This window comes from Polypterus senegalus, chromosome 3 (genome assembly GCF_016835505.1).
Source record: "Polypterus senegalus isolate Bchr_013 chromosome 3, ASM1683550v1, whole genome shotgun sequence".
Taxonomy (NCBI): Eukaryota; Metazoa; Chordata; class Cladistia; order Polypteriformes; family Polypteridae; genus Polypterus; species Polypterus senegalus.
The window spans coordinates 277,527,056-277,542,528 of NC_053156.1; the positions used below are offsets into that span (position 1 = coordinate 277,527,056).

A 15,473-nucleotide genomic window follows, 5' to 3' on the forward strand; every position below is an offset into this window, starting at 1 on the left:
GTGTTTGGAGGTAGTAGAAGCCCTTTTTCTCTGCTATCATTATAAAACTGTAGGCCTTGGTTCTGAATAATATTATTAGTTGCTCTAACTTATCTTGCTAAGGCTCCAGTTAGACTAGACTTAGGGTAGAAAAGTGGTCAGGAAGTGTGGCATGTTGTTTAAGGCTTTGGAAATCAAACCCACAGGTTATGGGTTCAAGTCCCACTGCTGACACCACTGTGTGACCACAAGAAGGTCATTTCAGCTGCCTGTGCTCCAAAGGAGAAACAAAAAATGTAACCATCATAGCCCAGATGTTGGAAGTCACCTTAGATAAAGGTATCAATCCAAAATATGAAGTCTGGAAAGACACTAAAACAAGACTAGAGGGGGACCTCACAAAACCTAACATGCTTTTCAAACCACATTCTCAGTTTTGATTCCTTTCACCTCAGCTGTATCTCAGGTCTCCTTTTTTGTTGAAAGCTGTTTCTCCTAAGGAATTTTAAGAGAAACATCTGTGACAACATTGATTCTTAAATGAAACATAAAATGTGAATACCTTTTAGGTCTCATGAGCCATCAAAGATCAACCACTAAGTACTAACATTTTCTTATGGGGGTACCTGTGAGTCTTATAAGTGTGGAGCAGTTGAAATTGATTGATCTTATAATGACATTATTCTTCTTTAAAAAACTTATCGAGGAGTCACCTGAGAATAATTAACTATCTATGGTCAGGTGTTGTTCAAAATAATTGATGAATATGTATTTTACATTAAAATGGAGGGCAAAGAGAAGAGTGTCAAGAGTGATTTGTGACAGACAGGTATCAGCAAGAGGAAAGGGAAAGTCTACATGAAGGTAGTGAGACCAGCTATGTTATATGGACTGAAAACGGTGGCACTGACCAGAAAATAGGACAGAGCTGGAGGTGAGAGTTAAAGATGCTAAGATTTGCATTGGGTATGACGAGGATGGACAGGATTAGAAATGAAGACATTAGAGGGTCAGCTCAGGTTGGACAGTTAGCGAGATTCCGTTGGTTTGGACATGTGCAGAGAAGAGATGCTGGATATATTGGGAAAAGGATGTTAAGGACAGAGCTGCCAGGTGAGTGGAGAGAGGAAGACCTAAGAGTAGGTTTATGGATGTGGTGAGAGGAGGACATGCAGGTGATGGGTGTAACAGAACAAGATGCAGAGGAAAGGAAGATATGGAAAAAGATAACCTGCTGTGGCAACCCCTAATGGGAGCAGCAGAAAGAAGAAGTAGATGGAGGGCAACATGGTGGCACAGTGTTACCACTGCTACTTCACAGTAAGGCATCCGGGGTTCGCATCCCCCAGGTCCTCCCTGTGTGGAGTTTGCATGTTCTCCTCATGTCTGTGTGGGTTTCCTCCAACAGTCCAAAAACATGCAGGTTACCTTAATCATCCATAGCATTTGATTGGTGTGTGTGTTTGCCCTGTGATGGATTGGTATCCTATCCGGGATTTGTTCCTTCCTTGCACCCTATGTTTGCTTGGATAGGCTCCAGCAAAAATGTTAAGGGCTAAAAAGGGTTAGAAAATGACAGACAGTTATTTGGAAATATATCTGTTTTGAGAAATCAACTAATCAATTTGCTTAAGATGGTATACACAATGACAAGCACCTACGTATTGTCAAATGTAAAACAAACTCAATGTAACAAACAAAAAGTGTTTTCACCATGTTAAGCAGAACCCTGATTTTAGTACTAAATCAGTAATTACATTAATGAGCCATTTGAATGATGTCGAATGCATTTGCCTTTGGGAAATAAGTCTGAACTGAGAAAGAAGCCAAACTAATTGAGAAAACTGCAGTATAGTGTAGCTTAGAGGTTACGATATTCAGCTGTAACAAATAAGGAAATCAGTTCAATCTCAAATAATTTGTTATGTGACATACTTGCATTTGTCACATAAACACATTTAAATGGGTGTTCATTATGGAAAGGTACAATAAAAGTGACTTGGTTTTATACCTGTGACAGAAATTACTTTATAAGCCTGCAATAGTGTAGACAGACAGACAGACAGACAGACAGACAGATAGATAGATAGATAGATAGATAGATAGATAGATAGATAGATAGATAGATAGATAGATAGATAGATAGATGAATGTCACTATATGATAGATAGATAGATAGATAGATAGATAGATAGATAGATAATATGAATATGAAAGGCACTATATAATAGATAGATAGATAGATAGATAGATAGATAGATAGATAGATAGACTTCCGAGTGAGGTGTTGTGCAGGCGTATTGCTGTTGGTATAAAGGAGTCCCCCTTAGTGTTTCTTCACATACTTTTGCTGAATACTTCATTGCCTGACAGTCCTCAGTGTTGGAGTGTCACAGAATTGATGTGTAGCATTGTTCATGATGGCACTCAGTTTTGTCTTCATTCTCTCCTTTTCTAGACCTCCAGGGGTCCAGAGTGCGTCCCATAACTGAGTCTGCTCTTTAAATGTGCTTGTTGATTCGGTGGGCCTCCCTTGAAGTGATGTTACGAGCTCAGCCCACCACAGCATAGAAAATTGCATTGACCATCACAGAATTTTAGAAGATCTGATGGATGTCACTGCCCACATTATAGAGAATGGTAATATAACTGAAAAAAAAAAAATTTAAATCCAAATAATTCCCTTTGTAACACACTTGTACTTGTTATATACAACTCACTTAAAAAGTGTTCATTAGTAATAGTAAAGTTTTGTTTTAGTAATATGGTGTAGCCTAGTGGTTAGGATATTGAAATGTAACAGAAAAGATGCTACTTTATCTAAAATGGCTCATCACATATGTCATTCTGAACAAACCAGTTCACATACTTAAGATCCCATTGAATAAAAATGTAAAAGGTAGCATTGGACCAGTAAAACACCTTCAACATTGTGCACGAAATACACTTTGTTTGGCTAATACTGTATAATGTGGCCTAGCAGTTATCAGATTTTGGATTGTCACTGACAAGGATGCTGGTTCAGTCTCCTATGACTCAATGACCTTCAGAAATCAGTATCCTGTAATTTAGATGAAGGTGGCAGATAACTATAACCACAGGCACAGTTCTGAAGAACGTGACTAATGTCATCAGTGAAACAGGTTGGGATTGGGAAATTCAGACCAGTGCTGTCATTTCCAGGGTAGAATGTACACAGTGACTTCTATTTATAGCACACGTGCTAAAAATAAACCTCAGCCGCTACCTACGTAAAGAAGGAAAAGGTCTGTCATTACACCGCACCTGTCAGACTGCATTGTGTTGAAAACAAAGGTGAACAGGAGACGAAACGCACACAGCGCAGCCATTTTGCTCACTCTGACATGATCTGTCTTTACTTTTTATGCACATATTGAAGATAAATAACACTCTGGATTTAAGATTCCTATGCTGCTAGTGACTAGATAAGAAATATCTACTCAAGAAATCACTGAAAAAGAAGGAGCTCAGAGTTTTCAATCTAATGAAATTGAAAATAAAAAGCCAATGATAAAGGAAAAAAATGAGACAGTAAAAGGAATAGATAGATAGATAGATAGATAGATAGATAGATAGATAGGTAGATAGATAGATAGATAGATAGATAGATAGATAGATAGTGAAAGGCTCTATATAAATGATAGATAGATAGATAGATAGATAGATAGATAGATAGATAGAAGATATGAAAGGCACTATATGATAGATAGATAGATAGATAGATAGATAGATAGATAGATATTGTGACCTTCATGGGATGCCACTGAGTTCCAAACTCCAGACACATCCACAACAAGACCATTCTGGGTACAAATTAATGTTTTTTTATTCACAAAATATTTTCATGGCTTTACACCAAAATGTCCAATTCACAATATCTCTTTCTACTTCTCCAGTTTGAATTTTGCCCTTTGCCTGCCAACTCAGAGTCAGCTCCTGGAATGAGATGGCTTCCTTTTATGATAAACTCAAGAATACTTCCGGAGCCACATCCTAGCATAACGGAAGCACTTCTGGGTCATAGAGGAGCCTTTCGAAACTATGGAAGAGTATTTTCCACAGCACCCCATGGCAGCACCCAAGGATCCTGACAGTGCTGCCCTTTGAAGCTTCAAAATTTCAGGAAACCCTGTGGGTGTCTATGCTGGGGCCAAACCAGAAGAGGACTGCCCGCTCTCATACTAGGGACTGAATTGCTCAGAATCCCTCAGTTCATCCATTATTTTTATTTTATCCCAAATGGGATCCCAGCCAGAACGTGCCTCCTCTCACATTCTCCTTCCATTATGACTTCCCGCCAGAAATGGATTCATGTTCCATCCCAGTTTTGGCAGCACCAGTCCATCCAACATGGCACTTGCAATAGATAGATAGATAGATAGATAGATAGATAGATAGATAGATAGATAGATAGATAGATAGAAAGATAGATAAGAAAGGCACTATATGATAGATAGATAGATAGATAGATAGATAGATAGATAGATAGATAGATAGATAGATAGATAGAAAGGAGGAAAGGCACTATATGATAGATAGATAGATAGATAGATAGATAGATAGATAGATAGATAGATAGATAGATAGATAGATAGATAGAAAGCATAATACATAAATAAGTACATAAATAAAAAGATATGTAAAAGAACATTATGTACAATGGTCAGTCTCTTGTTTTGTGAATCTTGAGTAGTGAAGTGATTACGGACGTGACAGCTCTTGGCTAGTAGCTGTCCCAGAAGCTATTTGTTTTATTTGACTCTTTTTTCTTTTCCCACAAGGCAGTAGGACAGCCAGGCCATGTCCAGGACATGTTGGATCTTTAATAAGCTGCTCTTGTTTTGATGTTGGCCCGTGTGAATAGCCTTTAGTGCTGGGAGTGCCCTCTCCTGGTAAAGAGAAATGAAGTTTTAAATCACTCAGTTCTATTCACAGACCTATTATTGGATGTTAGTTGAAACTTTAGAGATGCAAGGTCTGCATTTTAGCACATGAATTAAAATCAAATGCGTTGTGACTGGTCAAAAAGTCTTCAGAGCAGGTGAAACGGAATGTACCGGAATAGTGCCAGAGGAGATCAACATATTAAAATTGTGGCGACTTGTGAAACGCATGTGTTAAGAGTGTGAGAGATAGGGCTGGTTATTTAAAGGGTGATTTCAAGGTGCTAACAATAATAAGACAAGGCTCTGGTGTCCCACCGGGTTTACCACTGCACGTAATCAAACCCCTGTCTAGCAGGTGGAGTGTTTCACCTACTTAACCATCTTATATTCTTCAGTAAACTAGTTTGATGAATACTTGATGGCTTTGCATATCCTGCCAAGTCTGATTCTGCTCAATCACTAATGACATTAGGGCAGTCTGTGGAAGCACATAACATGAAGCCCCCTTAGCTGTTTCGGGTTTCTCTACATCTTTGAATCCTCAGTTCCCATATAGTGTGATGCCCTCCTGTTGTCTGTCCTCTTAAAAGTCTCCAATATGGTCCCTATTCTCCACACTTGGAGTCATGTTCTACCACTTAACAGACTGGATGTTTAAAATACCCTCCTGCTAGTCTTCCTGTCCAACTATCCTGAAAAGGGCACAAGAGATGCAACTTTCACTACCTAGAACTGTGTGATCTCACCTATTAACCATAAAGTATTCTGTCCCCAGTCTAAACTTGGCCTTATCCTTTCTCTTTGGTGTCCTTGGGTGAATTAATTCTAGGATTCATATTGCGTCCAGGGTTCACTTACATAGAGAGCCAGATCTGGCATTTACATGAAGAAGGTGATTGTCTAGATCAGCAAAATTTGGGGGGGTTGGAGGAGTTTATGAAAACAATAAACACTCTGACTTACGAACACTCAGATTCAATTCAACTATCCAATGATATTGTTTTATATTACTTTTGCATACTAGCCATGTTTGATCTTACCATCTGTCGACCTACATATATGATCACCCAAATCTCAGGATGCACCGTGTTCAGCTTGTCAGAGACTCTCTTTAAACAGAATGTTGTCATTTCTTAGTTTCTTCAGGTGCAGGTTAGTTTTAGTTTTGTTTTCATGGGTGCCAATTGTTTTGAACCGGTTGAACCATTTCAGCTTAAAGAAATGGGAATTAAGAGGTGATATGACTGACATTTTTAAAATTATGAAAGGAATCAGTACAGTGGCTCAAGGCTGTTACTTTGAAGTGAGTTTAATAAGAACGTGCACAGAGGGAAGCTTTTTAAGGGATAATTTCACTCAAATGTTAGAAAGCTTTTCTATACACCCTACACAAATAGAATATGTTACCAAGCAGTATGGTAGAGAGTAGAACGTTAGGGAACTTTAAAACTAAACTTGATGTTATTTCAGAAAAATCAGGTGGATAGGACTGGCAAATCTTGTTGGGTTAAATGGACATAAAATCTGGACCTGATAAGAAGGGTGCTAGAACTGAAGATCGAAATCTTTTTACCTTCATAATGTCCTCATAATTTCACTTATCCTTACACAGAGTGCAGTGGACAGTGCTGACAAATCATTGCACTTGGACCTTTGATCTGATCCTTAGCAGGGAGTTTGTGTGTTCTACGAATGGACTGTCCCTCTAGTGGTTGGGGCAAATTACTGCAGCCCCATGTAGAGATTCTTATCTTAATGGTGTTCAGAACAATTTGTCCAGACCTGACTGGAGCACAAAGAAATGTGTATGTTATGCGCCTCAGCTGCACCGCACCGTCTGCACTATGCTCAGCCCAGTCTGTGTGCTGTTGCGTATGCTAGTGCAGGCAGCATGTCGTGCATCTTGTGTAACGTGTGGCCTCCTCACTACCTATTTGCCACGTGCCTGAAATATGACAGTTAGCCTCTGTCAGGACCAGGAGTCAGGACTCACCCCCTTGGTCATCCCACCTGACGTACAGCCTGCCAGACAGACACACAGATGGGTCCCCGTCCCCTTATCCTCCTCTTCATGCGTGGCACCACAGAGTGACAGACGGCCAACCCGGTGCTGTCCAGGCTCTAATGAGTAACTGAGTCCAGGCAGCTTCCTCCTGTCATTGCTGCCGCCCGCTTGGGTTATTCTTTGGGTCCTGTGGTGCTAGGAATACAACATATGATGATGTTGTAAATGATTTTGTAGCAAGAAAGTCAAGGTGTGTCTGATTTTTAAAAGATTTTTATTTGCAATGTTAAGTCTCTGTATTTACCAGTGACTTCCTTCTAATATTATTTATTTGTTGTGCTTCCTTTTTCTATATATAGTTTGCAGACTGTATGGGTTTCCTCTGGGTGCTCCGGTTTCCTCCCACAGTCCAAAGACATGCAAGTTAGGTGCACTGGCGACCTTAAATTGTCCCTAGTGTTTGTGTGTGTGTGTGTGTGTGTGTGTGCCCTCCGGTGGGCTGGCACCCTGCCCGGGGTGGGCTGGGATTAGCTACAGTAGTTAGGATTTAGTGGGTTGGATAATGGATGGATGAATAGTTTGCAGAGTCTGTTAAATAAGTTATTTACATGCAAAGTTGTCCTATTTTGTTATTTTATTGCGCTGTATACTTTAAGTTTTGTGTGTTTTAGTACATACACAATTTACATGCAAAAGAGTTCTATAGTTATATGATTATTATTATTCTGTTTGCATGTATTTATTTTTAATTAAGGATGGCATGGTGGCAGTGGGTAGCTCTGCTGCCTGCAGTTAGAGATCCAGGTTTGCTTCCCAGGTCCTCCCTGCGTGGAGTTTGCATGTTCTCCCCATGTCTGCGTGGGTTTCCTTCTGGTGCTCCACAGTGCAAAGACATGCAGGTTAGGTGCATTGGCATTTCTAAATTGTCCCGTGTATGTGTGTGCGTGCCCTGCCCAGGGTTTGTTTCCTGCCTTGCACCCTGTGTTGGCAGGGATTGGCCCCAGCAGACCCCCGTGACCCTGTAGTTAGGATGTAGCGGGTTGGATAATGGATAGATTTTTAATTAAATAAGTTTTTAACCTGTGTTAGTAGCATATTGTGTGTGCGTGCCTGTGTATAAAGTGGATCACTTTAAAACACTGCTAAAAACACATTACTTTAACGTGGTTTTCTCATAGCTTCATCTTAGTTTAATCCTGATGTTCTGTATCAGTGGTTCTTAAACTGTTGGGTGGGCCCCTAAGGCGAAGTAACAAAAATGGGGGTGCGAAGATGTGAAAAAAAGAAAACAAGAATCAAAAATATGAAAAATACATCTATTGAAACTAAAACAAATAAACTTAAACTGCATTCTAATACTAGAAAAATATAGTTAGATAAATGTCGATAAAAGTTAAGTAGGTATAATAAAATATGCATTTATGATATATCATTAATTAGAAAAGAACAAATTGGGCTCCTTTCAAAAAAATGTTAGGGGGGGGCACGATTAAAACTGTTATAAAAACTTATCCATCCAGCCATCCATCCATCCTCTTCCGCTAACTCAGGTCGCAAATACTTAAAGGTTGATAAACGCTGCTCTGTATATTCAATTAATTATCATTACTATTCATAGTGCTTGCTCCAAAATCCATAATAACCCCTACTCTCTCTTCTGTACTTTTTCCGGATTTCTGTGGTGTCGATCTGTGCCACCACCACCAAATCAAAGCACCGTGATGTCCTTACATTGGTGGATTAAAGGCCAGAAGTCCACATGACCGTCATCATCAAATTCTTCCATGAGAACCCTGAATACCATGAGGACTGATTGAGGTCATTTATGTTGGGTAGAATGCCTAGAGGGGGCTGGGTGGTCTTGTGGCCTCGTACCCCCTGCAGATTTTATTTTTTCTCCAGCTGTCTGGAGTGTTTATTTGTTTTTTCTGTCCTCCAAGGCCATCGGACCATACTTTATTCTATGTTAATTATTGTTCCCTAATTTTAATTCCTTATTTATTTCGTCTTTTTTCTCTTTCTTCATCATGTAAAGCACTTTCAGCTACATCATTTGTATGAAAATGTGCTATAGAAATAAGTGTTGTTTTTGTTGTATGATGGTGTGAAGGGGAGGTGGGGGGGTAAGAGATAGATTTTCATTCCTGGAGCACCAAATAGATCAGAAACACCTTTATGTTGGAGCTAAGAGGCATCGTAAGCAGAGAAAAAAAGAACAGGGCCCAAAATGGACCCTTGTGGAAATCTATAAAGAGACAGGCACTATTCTTGCTGCACCTCCGTTTATAAGAACTTTCAAAGTTCTATTTGTCAGATAAAAGTCAAACCACTACAGTGCTGTGTCCAATATTTCAGACATTCAAAGAGCACATTATTAGCATTTCATTAGAAAATGGTGTTGTTGTGTTGTGTTCCAGGGTCTGATGTTGGCACTGAAGATTTTAGTGATGTCCGACTGACGAGTGAAACAGTTAGCTGTACTGACTTTAGTGATGGGCTTGCTACCAACACCACTACTGAGTGTGATGAAAAATCTATGAGCACCGCTGGCAAATTATGCCGGATCAGCCAAGTGACGGATTTCACTGACTCAATTGGTGCAAAACTTTACAACTTCTTTTACAGCCAGCAGGGCACCCAGCTTTGTGCCTCATTGAAACACCAGATAGCAGTGTGTGGGTGGATAAGGGATATGAAAAGATGGCATTTTTGTGATAATATCACTGAAGACAGATTCTCTCTAGTAGTCACACACTGGAAATGCACATGCACAAATTGTAAGGAATAGCAAAATGGTAATCCACCTTTTGGCTGAAATATAATTCTATTGGTCAGTGGTCAAAATTATAACAGATATTATTTAAAAGTGTGTGTATTGTGATGTGTACCATCAAAAGGTAGGTAGTCAGTCATTCCTCCAAAAAAACCATGATGCCCTGTATGTTGTGTCAAGCAAGAGTGCTTAGGACTCTTCATCAAGAGCTTTGTGGGGGTGAGCAGTTCCACCCCGAGCTGAGAGGGGGCACCAATGTTAACGCTTTCTTCTTTCTCTCTACACTCCAGAAGCTCATCGATCAGAGGAAGATTGAGGTCACTTCCATTTCCTTCATCAAGTCCCTCCAATAAAAGGACCCCAACAACCACAAGAGGGTGTTCTTTACAAACCAGGAGACCAGCTTGTCCACTAAGCATGCCCACCTTTGTTTATTGTTTTTGTCAACCCAGAGAGAAAACCTTGGCACCCTTGTGCGTCTGTTTTATTTTGCTTTACTTAAAAAAATACCCTACTCTGTTAAAATGGGGTGGTCTGTCAACTGTCCTTTTACAGTTGGTAGGACTGGAATTCTAAAAATGAGCACAAATTTAACAGTAATAAAAATAACATTAGGCCTTTTGTGAAATCCTTATGCCACTCCTGGACTACATGTGAGGATCGGATTGTAGATTCACTGGCAAATGGAAAGCTTCTGTTATAACTGGAAATTTCATTTAACTTTCAGTGAGCCTCAATTTAATGATAAAAATTATCCGATGTATCCTGATGTGGAAAATCTTCGATTTTTGAACTGCTGTAAGTTCATATTAAATTTCAATTATTTTGCTCAAATGAACCAGAACGAACTGAATTTACAGGGATTTAGTTACAGGTATTGGAAGCATCCGTTTGTATTGTACTAGTAATTTATGCATTTGTTCCAGTTAGCATCTTTTCCAATTAGATTATGATCTGGGAATGGGAAATAAGCACAGATGCCAATGAACCTGTATTCATTAATTTATAACCTGGGAACAGATTAATGGTGTAGGAGTAGGAATTACAGAATTAGTTTACAGCTTGCAAAAGGAAGGAATGCAAAGATACTTAAAAGATTAAACACTTTGATCAGAGGACAAGATAGCCAATCAGATGTGTGCAATGTCACATGTCCCAAAACCCACGTATGCATTTTAACATAAACATGTCTCAGCCTGATTTACCAGAATGAAGAAGAAGGAAACAACAACAGAAGAATGACACAGGAAGTAAATGTCAGAGATCAAGAGATGTGAGACCATCTAATCTGGATGTCAGCAACTGTAATCTATAAATACCAATGATTGCTAAATCAAAAGCTACCCAGGACGTCACCCCTTGACACGTGTTTCAGTAAGCTTTTCTAAGACTGTTGTCACACACGTGTGCATGAGAGGCAGCAACAGGGTGTGGTTAATTCTGAACCACTGAAATGCGCGCTAATCATGTTACACTAATGCCTTCTCTCCTTCCTTCAGGAACAAATAAAACCTAACCTACTTACTTCTGGATACAGAGCACACCCCGATGATGTCATTTCCTCCTTGTTAGAGGGGCCGCCTCTTTCTTCCCCACCAGCACTATAAAAGAACTCCGTGGAGCAGTCTTATCTTGGACTCAGTCCTTTGAGGTTACTTTGCACTAACAATCGCTATTTTCTTGGCAGTGAAAGTTATAATACACGGGATGGATCCCCCCAAAGCTTCACATCTTGTCCTTGTCTTTCTACATTGTTTATATCCAAACTTTGCTATCTGTTTCCATCATTTTCTTCTTTATCTTTTGGCTGCTCCTGTTAGAGGTTACCATGATGGATCATCTTCTTCCATATCTTCCTGTCCTCTCCATCTTGTTCTGTTACACCCATCACCTTCATGTCCTCTCTCACCACATCCATAAACCTTCTCTTAGGCCTTCCTCTTTTCCTCTTCCCTGGCAGCTCTATCCTTAACATCCTTCTCCCAATATACTTAGCATCTCTCCTCTGCACATGTCCAAACCAACGCAATCTCGCCTCTCTGACTTTGTCACCCAACCATCTAACCTGAGCCGACTCTCTAATGTACTCATTTCTAATCCCGTCCTTGACTTCTATTTGGTATTGACATATGTTAATAATTAACATGTTGCATATATATTTTCTATAATTTGCCCTTTATCTAGAGTGATTGAAATAAGAAAAGGGTGCAAAGTGTGAGTTAGATGGCTACTGTCTCATTCACAGGACTCATCAAGGCTGTTGTTGTCGCTCCTCAATATTTAGAACAACTGTGGTAAAAGTAAGACATTGTCTGGTTACTAAGCAGCATATGAGCAAAAGAGTTGAGCTTTTACGGTGTCGTGACGACATCCGTTTGTTAGAGTTAATAATAGTGAATCCCTGTGCAGAGAATCTCATGTAGAATGTGGGCCACTCAAGTCTTTGTCTGGATAGGATCAGTAAGTGCATGTGTGTGTATCTGTGTGTGTGTGTGTGTGTGTGCGGCGTGTTATTCTTCAAGGATGAGAGTAGATGAACCCAATAAACGTTCCCAGTAAGTCTCACAAACTTCCCGATAATACACTATGTTATCATTTATATTGTCACACACATGATAATCAGGAGTATCTCCCTGGTGCTGAGTCAACAGAACAAGTGGGGAAGGTTTCTGATGTGGCGCTGCCACTAAAGCGGTTTCGATTTGCATTAGTGGATAAGAGCCCCCTTGGAAGACTTCTGACATCACTTCTGGTCTGGACGTCAACAGCTCCGCCCCTTCCACCTCCTCCACTACTTAACTAGCCTCTGCCTGGAAGTCAGCATTCATTTGGACCCAATAGCCTCTGAGCAGGAACAGATCTGAAATGCTTTGAAAGCCATTTTGGGATATATGAGCCAACAAATGTCATCTACTGCTTCTCTTAGTTTCTTTCATTTAATTCCAACCCGGATATTGAACAGGTTGAATATAAATATACACCATAACATTCTTCAATTTACTTAACCCAGTTCACGGTTGTAGGTGTCAGAGCCTATCTAGTCAACACCAGTTGCAAGACTAGAAACAACTCCATGGCAGGTAATCCTCACACTGACCTAACTTAGAGGCACCATGTAAGCTAATCTGTGCAACTTTGGAATGTATGAGGAGAGCCACACAGACATGATCTGCTCACACAGGAGGACCAGACCGACTCAGACCCAGGACTCTGGAGCTGCGAGACACTATAACTATTAGTCTGGCTCAGCTAGTGGGGCCTAATGGGAGAGAAAGGTGCAGCTGCAATCACCAACAACTCATTTTGGGACTGTGAGTGAGTTAGAGAAACAGGAACACTATCTGCTCTGTCAGCCTTCACATTTGACAATACATACACCAATTAGCCACAAGATTAAAACCACCTGCTTAATATTACGTCGGCCCCTTTTGTGTCACCAAAACAGCTCTGACCTATCGAGGCATGGACTGCAGAAGACCCTTGAAGGTGTCCTGTGATATCTGGCACCAAGATGCTAGCAGCAGATCCTTTTAGTCCTGTAGGTTTCAGGGTGGAGCTTCCATGGATTGGGTTTATTTTTCCAGCACATCCCTCAAATCCTTGATCAGATTGAGATTTGGGGAGTTTAGAGGCCAAGTCAACACACTTAACTCTTTGCTATGTTCCTCAAACTATTCCTGAACAATATGTGCAGTGAGGTAGGGTGCATTATCCTGCATTGGCATCAGGGAGTATTGTTGCCATGAAGGGGTATACATGGTCTGCAACAATCTTTAGGTAGGTGGTATGTAACTTTCAAGTGAAGGCCAGGATTCAAAGTTTCCTAGCAGAACATTGCCTACTGAATTCATTGGCTTCCCTTTTTCCCATAGTGCATCCTGCTACCATCTTTCCCCAGATAATTAATGCATAAATACCTGGCCATCCATATGATCTCAAAGGAAGCATGAAGTATCAGACCGGGTCACCTTCTTCTATGGTCCAGTTCTGATGCTCACATGCACATTGTAGGCACTTTGAGCAATAGACAAGGGTCAGCATAGACACTCTGTCTGGTCTGTAGCAACACAGCCCTCACACAACAAGCTATGGTATACTGTAAGTTCTGACACCAGCATTACGTTTTTCAGCAATTTGTGCTATAGTCGCTCTTCTGTGGGATTGGACCATTTGGGCTAACCTGCACTCACCCTGTGCATCAATGAGCCTTAAGTACCCATGACTCTGTCACCAGTTCACTGGTTGTGCCTCCTTGGACCACTTTGGTAGGCACTAACCACTGCATACCGGGAACACTCCACAAGTCCAGCCATTTTGGAGATGTTCTGACCCAGTCAGCTACCAATCACAATTAGGTCTTTGTCAAAGTTGCTCAGATCCCACGCTTGCTCATTTTTCCTGCTTCCAACACATCACCTTGAAGAACAAATGTGTCCCACCCTTTGACAGTTTCCACTGTAAAGAGATAATCAATGCTATTCACTTCATAAGCCAGTGGTTTTAATGTCGCGGCGTACCTTAATGTCGGTGTACCTTATCACTTGGCTGACACCTTCACCCCACCATTTGACATGCTACGTTTGTTTTGCTTTTTCCCAATTGGAACACAGGCATGTTTGAACCCACTACCTCAGGGTCTGAAGTCCAAAGCCTTAACCACTACACCATATTGCCATATGCCATATGAGATTTGAAGTTTATGTTTGAAAATATCCAAAGAGCCGATTTACTGGTAGACCTACAGAAGGCAGTTTCCCAAAATGCCTAAATGATTCCATAGTGGAAGGTCCGGTATGTAACAACATAACAATAATTTGTATTATGAAATTCTCCCTAACATCAGCCTGTGTGATTGTGTGATATGCCTTGTATATGCTACTGTATACTGTATATTCATACACATATAAGGTAATAGACAGCACATGTGGGCTGGCATCCCTGCTGGAATACGTTCCAATCCAATGACTGTCTAGGAGGCCAGGAGAATGGAAAAATCAGGAAGAAAAGGAAGGATAACCCCTACCAGACATCTGCTTAAGCTGGTGTCCCTGCCGGACAGGCTCAGGCCAATATAATAATAGAACTGGGGGAGTTAACCACTGGGTTAGGATCTGTAATCCTGTGGAGGAGCATGTTGGGTTCCATGTGGGCCACCAGAGGGATCTGCCAAGATTTTCAATCCCTACTTTCAGGGACTTCTGTTTGCCCCGGAAATGCTTCAAGCAGGCCATTACCTAACACTTGAAGTACTCCCAGGTCATAGATTAAAGAAGCTGCCCGACCTTATCTTATCTTATATTATCTTAGGCGAGTTGGAGTTGCTCGTGGAGGATGGACACTTCTCATCTGGGAAGAGTGGAGGAGAAGAAAGAAAGAAAGAAAGAAAGAAATAAAGAAATGTGTTTGTGATTACAAATAAACCAGTTTGAACCTGGGATTTGTGTCATGTGGTAGTGTCTGCAGTTTGGGCTGCTGTCACGGCCCCCAGTTGGTCACAATATTTATTTACAGTTGGATCACAAACAGTATGAGTGACTTTCTCAGCCAGCGACACACAGTCTGATAGACAGAGACTAAACTACACAAACGAAGGTTCTGAGTCTCATATGTTTGTATACCTTAACCACTTTGTCATACAAGTTCTGACTCGAGTTCAATTATCGTGTCGTGTGTATTGTACATTAACAACAGCAGACAATGAATACAACATCCATTAAATACAACATCAGACGATATACAAAAGAAACTTTAATGAAGTTAAAGGCTGTTGCTTCCTGTTAATTATAGAACTCTTTTTGAATGATCGTGG

General features: G+C 40.6%; 1 protein-coding gene across 1 annotated transcript in view; it reads right to left on the reverse strand.

The window, feature by feature from the left end:
• arl8a (ADP-ribosylation factor-like 8A) overlaps positions 1 to 15,473 on the reverse strand; it is a 95,652-nt gene that overhangs the window by 6,885 nt on the left and 73,294 nt on the right. The gene's annotated exons all lie outside the window — the stretch shown is intronic.